The following is a 6,321-nucleotide window of genomic DNA, read 5'->3' on the forward strand; positions in this document are numbered from 1 at the left end:
AGGGCATGGCAACCCACTCCAGTATTCTTGCCTGGAGAATTCCATGGCCAGAGAAGCCTGGCGGGCTACAGTCCACGGGCTCACAAGAAGTTGACACAACTGAGCGTGCATGCAAAAAGTGCAGGATACCTGCTGCCTACCCCCCGGGGACATAAAATCCAGGCATAATCAGTGCCTGCCCCCAGGGGACATAAAATCCAGGCTTTCTGTAGGCAGGCACATCCCTGGGCACCCTGTCAACAAAGACACAGAGGTGGTTTGCCACGGGAATGAAAGCACAGCAATACCACGATTAATATGCAATTTAAAAGAAATGGCAAGAGTTCCAAGCACATCTGGGTGGAGACCCGACAGCTTCCGCTACGTACATGTCTCCTGGTGCACAAGTAGAGGGACTGACTTCGGTTAACAGTAGGGTCACATGCTCACTGGACAGGTTACCTATCCAGTTTCCCCAAATGTCTACCAATTTATACTCCCAACAGACACGTGATGTTCAACAGACCCTGTTGGTCTACAGCCTTCACAACCTGGCAAGTGGAACTGTGGTCCACAGACCATCAGCATCAACTTAGAAATTTGTTAGAAACGTAGCTTCACAGACTCCCTGCAGATCTGCTGAGTCAGAAGATGCAATGTTAGAAGATCATTCGATGTTAAAAAAAAAGTTTGATAATTCCAGTGATGCGAAGCAGGGCTTCTCGGATTTTAATATTAACCCCTTAAAGATCAGGGATTATTTTTGCCACTTGAATGTCAAGTGAACTCGCAGCATGGTCTTGATTTGCATACCACTGATTAATGAACTTAATCTTCAATTATTGAACTTAATGTTCAATACCTGTTGGCTGTGTTGCCTTTTCTGTAAAATTCTCATTTTGTATCTTTTGTCCATTTTCCCACTTTGTTATTATGATTTGTCATTCACTGGATACTCTTCATTGGTTATATGTGTTGCATAAAATCCCCTCTCAGTTTGTAATCAGCCTTTTTTTTTTTTTTTTTGCTATTATGGTGTTTTGCTATAACAGAGGAGGGTCTTGATGTTAACACAGTTTAACCAACCCTTCCTTTCTATGTTTAAGAACTCCTGCCACATCCCAGAGTCTGAAAAGTGTCCGCCAATGGACAGGTGAGCCTCCAACAGCACAGGTCTGAGCCTCCAGGTGCCATCTGCTCATATGCTGTCCAATAGCAAGTGCTCTGGAGAAGGCGATGGCACCCCACTCCAGTACTCTTGCCTGGAAAATCCCATGGACGGTGGAGCCTGGTAGGCTGCAGGCCATGGGATCGCTAAGAGTCAGACATGACTGAGCAACTTCACTCTCACTTTTCACTTTCATGCATTGGAGAAGGAAATGGCAACCCACTCCAGTGTTCTTGCCTGGAGAATCCCAGGGACGGGGGAGCCTGGTGGGCTGCCGTCTCTGGGGTCACACAGAGTCGGACACGACTGGAGTGACTTAGCAGCAGCAGCAGTAGCAAGTGCTCGGGGCCATCGGCCGCGGTGGAAGCACCTGGGACACAGCTCCACGGGGACAAACGCCTGCACTGTCCCAGGCTCCACTGCACTTTCTGCTAAGCATGTGGACATACAGGGCTTTTCCCACAGGGAACCGAGGTTTGTAATGGCAGTTAAACTCCCAAATTTAATTTCTTCCCTCACAAGCTTTGCCTTCTGAACCCACCAGCCCACAAATTCACTCTTGTTCGAGGAACCAAAGACTCCTGCATCACTCAGTTCAGTTGCTCAGCCATATCCAACTATTTGCGACCCATGGACTGCAGCACACCAGGCTTCCCTGTCCATCACCAACTCTGAGAGCATGCTCAAACTCATGTCCATCAAGTCGGTGATGTCATCCAACCATCTCATCCTCTATCGTCCCCTTCTCCTCCCACCTTCAGTCTTTCCTAGCATCAGGGTCTTTTTCAATCAATCAGTTCTTCACATCAGGGACCAAAGTACTGGAGTTTCAGCTTCAGCATCAGTCCTTCCAATGAACACCCAGGACTGATTTCCTTTATGATGGACGGGTTTGATCGCCTTACAGTCCAAGAGACTCTCAAGGGTCTTCTCCAACACCACAATTCAAAAGCATCAATTCTTCAGCTCTCAGCTTTCTTCACAGTCCAACTCTCACATCGATACATGACTACTGGAAAAACCATAGCTTTGACTAGACAGACCTTTGTTGGCAAAGTAAGGTCTCTGCTTTTTAATATGCTGTCTAGGTTAGTCAGAGCTTTTCTTCCAAGGTGCAAGTGTCTTTTAATTTCATGGCTGCAATCACCATCTGCAGTGATTTTGGAGCCCAAGAAAATAAAATCTGTCACTGTTTCCATTGTTTCCCCTTTCATTTTCCATGAAGTGATGGGACCGGATGCCCTGATCTTCATTTTTTTGAATGTTGAATTTTAAGCCAGCTTTTTCACTTTCCTCTTTCACTTTCATCAAGAGGGTTTTTAGTTCCTCTTCTCTTTGTGCCATAAGGGTGGTGTCAAATTCGTATCTGAGGTTATCGATACTTCTCCCGGCAATCTTGATTCCAGCTTGTGCTTAATCCAGCCCGGCATTTCGCATGATGTATTCTGCATGTAAGTTAAATAAGTAGGGTGACAATATATGGCCTTGAGTACTCCTTTCCCAATTTGGAACCAGTCTGTTGTTCTGGTTCTAACTGTTGCTTCTTGACCTGCATACAGATTTCTCAGGAGGCAGATCAGGTGGTCTGGTATTCCCATCTCTTGAAGTATTTTCCATAGTTTATTGTGATCTACACAAAGGTTCTGGCATAGTCAATAAAGCAGAAGCAGATGTTTTTCTAGAACTCTCTTGCTTTTTCGATGAACCAACAGATGTTGGCAAATTGATCTCTGGTTCCTCTGCCTGTTCTAAATCCAGCTTGACCATCTGGAAATTCATAATTCATTCATAATTCATGTACTGTTGAAGCCTGGCTTGGAGAATTTTGAGCATTACTTTGCTAGCATGTGCTGCTGCTGCTAAGTCACTTCAGCCGTGTCCAACTCTGTGTGACCCCATAGACGGCAGCCCACCAGGCTCCCCCGTCCCTGGGATTCTCCAGGCAAGAACACTGGAGTGGGTTGCCATTTCCTTCTCCAATGCATGAAAGTGAAAAGTGAACGTGAAGTCACTCAGTCGTGTCTGACTCTTAGCAACCCCGTGGACTGCAGCCTACCAGGCTCCTCCATCCATGGGATTTTCCAGGCAAGAGTACTGGCTAGCATGTGAGATGAGTACAATTGTGTGGTACTCTGAACATTCTTTGGCATTGCCTTTCTTTGGTATTGGAATGAAAACTGACCTTTTCCAATCCTGTGGCCACTTCTCAGTTTTCCAAATTTGCTGGCATATTGAGTGCAGCACTTTGACAGCATCATCTTTTAGGATTACTAGCTCTTTTTATGGAGAAGGCACGGGCACCCCACTCCAGTACTCTTGCCTGGAAAATCCCAGGGACGGAGGAGTCTAGTAGGCTGCCATCTGTGGGGTCGCACAGAGTCGGACACGACTGAAGCAACTTAGCAGCAGCAGCTCTTTTTATTTGCAACTCACTGTATCCAACAGAAATGACACTCAGAATGCCTTCCTTCCAGACAACCTTCCCTCAGCCAGGGTGTCCTGACCCACTGCTCCTATCTGCTAGCTAGTCTCAGGCTCTTTCCTGGACTCCCCTGGCTCTCCCAGGCCCCGCCTCCCTTGAGGAAAATACCACGTGGCTTGCCTGGCCTTCCCCCTCCCCAGGCCCCACCTCCCTGGCGGAGAATGTCTGGTGGTTCGCCGGGCTCCACCCCCAGGCCCCGCCTCCCTTGTGAACTGCAAGTGGTTCCCCAGGCTCCCACAGACCCCATCTCCCTGGCCAAGAACTACATGGGGCTCGTGGCCTCTATCAGGTGCTACACGGATAGGCAGTTGTCAGCGTCAGCTCCTCGCTCTGACCTGGCACACTCTTCATGCCTTCATTACCATTTATGCGTAGATGAGCTGTGTGTGTTGCTCTTCCCAACACCCTCCAGGACGTTCCTAGTGCATGCGTATTTGAGGTCACCTCTTGGCTACTTGAAGCTGCTGCTGCTAAGTTGCTTCAGTCGTGTCCGACTCTTGGCTTCTTGCACGACCTCAATTCAGCTGGGTTAAGGTGGTCTCTGGAGAAAGTGAAAGTGAAGTCGCTCAGTCGTGTCCGACTCTTTGCGACCCCATAGACTGTAGCCTACCAGGCTCCTCTGTCCATGGGATTTTCCAGGCAATAGTACTGGAGTGGGTTGCCATTTCCTTCTCCAGGGGATCTTCCCAACTCAGGGCTCGAAGGCAGGTCTCCCGCATTGTAGACAGACGCTTTACCGTCTGAGCCACCAATGGCAACCCACTCCGGTAGTTTTGCCTGGAGAATCCCATGGACAGAGGAGCCTGGCAGGCTACAGTCAATGGGGTCGCAAGAGTCTGACACAACTGAGCAGCTAAACCACCACTACCAGGGTGATCTCAGCAGCTTCCCTCCACACCGAGCTGACTACATGCTGCTCCCTGTGAACAAGGCTTCACTTACAGTTCAGCTGTCTTGCCAGAACAGGACAAGTCCCCACCAGGAGTGTCGGTGAAACAGGAGCTTCGTGCCCCTCCCGTGCTCACCTCAGCTGTGCTTTGACGTCTGGTACTGGTTTAAGGTCTGCTTGCCCCCGACCGAACCCATCCATCTGTGGGCTCCAGGAAACCTGGGTTTGTTTGTTTTCCCCACCACTGTACTTCCCATGACTACAGTGTCGCGTATACAGTCGGAACTTACCGAAGTAATGAACACTTTGAATCGCTGAAAACGTTTCCTAAAAACATCTCCAGGTTTCCCTCACCCCGTCCTACCCCAGCAAAATTCACGGGGATGGGGCTGCTGACACGTGTTTAAACTTTGTGGGGGGGCAGGGGTGGGGGGCGGTTTCCAGCTGATACCGATACCATCCCCCTTTGGATTATCAGTCCAAGGCTTCCAAATTAAATTGGTGGTAATTACTCAATTACCACAGAGTCAATTCTGTTGCCTAAGAGAAACAGTTGATGAGCTTAGCATTTGAATGGTTAGGAGTGGAAAGTAAGCATCAGAGATAAATAGACAGAAGGGAAGCTGAGTGACTGACTATTCCAGGATGTGTACTGAGAGAGCAAGATACAGTTCAGTGACCCACCCCACCACACCACCATAGCATCATGTAATGACCGATGAAGTGAAAGGAAAGTCGCTAAGTCATGTCTGGCTCTTTGCGACCCTATGGACTATTCAGTCCATGGAATTCTCCAGGCCAGGATACTGGAGTAGGTAGCCTTTCCCTTCTCCGTGGGATCTTCCCAACCCAGGGATAGAACCCAGTTCTCCCACATTGCAGGCGGATTCTTGACCAGCTGAGCCACAAGGGAAGACTGATGACCCTGAATGAAAACATGTAAGATTTTATCAGTGCACTTCTGAAATATACCTGATGTACTCAGGGCTGAGCAGGAAAGGTGGAGGAATCAAAGGAAGTACAAGCCCCTTGTAGATATTCAACCAATATTTACTGAGTTATTTAACCAAAGGAATGGAAACACAGGATGGTTTCTGCCCTCTAGCGCTTACAGTGTAACTGAAAGATTATTTATTCAGTGTAACTGAAAGATTAATTATATAAAACAAATTTAAAAATTATTAAGTATCATGTTTGTCAAGTTAGGGCTGGGGTATGACTTTTCAACTTACACATATTTCTGTCTTTAAAACTTGGGAAAATGTGCCAGCAATGTAAGGCATAACGCAAATTCTAGAATAATTTCACGTCATTCTAGATAACACAAGCATGTGCATTAAATCATCTTCACGTAAATCATCACCCCCAAATTTATAATACAATTTTCTCCTAGAAAGCAGTTTTAAATCCTCTTATAAACTGATTATGGAAGAAAAAAAAAAAATAGAAGCACAAATTTAAAAACATTCTATGCAAAAATGTTAACCCTAGCTTTAACCATAAACCGGTTTCTAAAAAGCCTTCGATTCAGGCTGGACTGTTGGCACGTAAGTGCCAGAAAACACCTGCAGATGAGTTTTCTTGTTAAGAAGTCAGGGAAGCTCTCAAACCTCTGCACGTGACTGACAGCCAACACCCGGCTGCAGATCTGGCCAGGAGCACCCGAGGGGCCGAGGCTCACCGTGCCTGTTCACGTCCTCACTCCACCCTCCACCAGTCTGATGTTGGAGGGAGAGGTGGACAGTGTAAAAGGGCTCATTTCTCAACGTGTGAATACACACAACTGAATGTTAAATCCACCTG

This window comes from Bos indicus, chromosome 8 (assembly GCF_029378745.1).
Source record: "Bos indicus isolate NIAB-ARS_2022 breed Sahiwal x Tharparkar chromosome 8, NIAB-ARS_B.indTharparkar_mat_pri_1.0, whole genome shotgun sequence".
NCBI lineage: Eukaryota > Metazoa > Chordata > Mammalia > Artiodactyla > Bovidae > Bos > Bos indicus.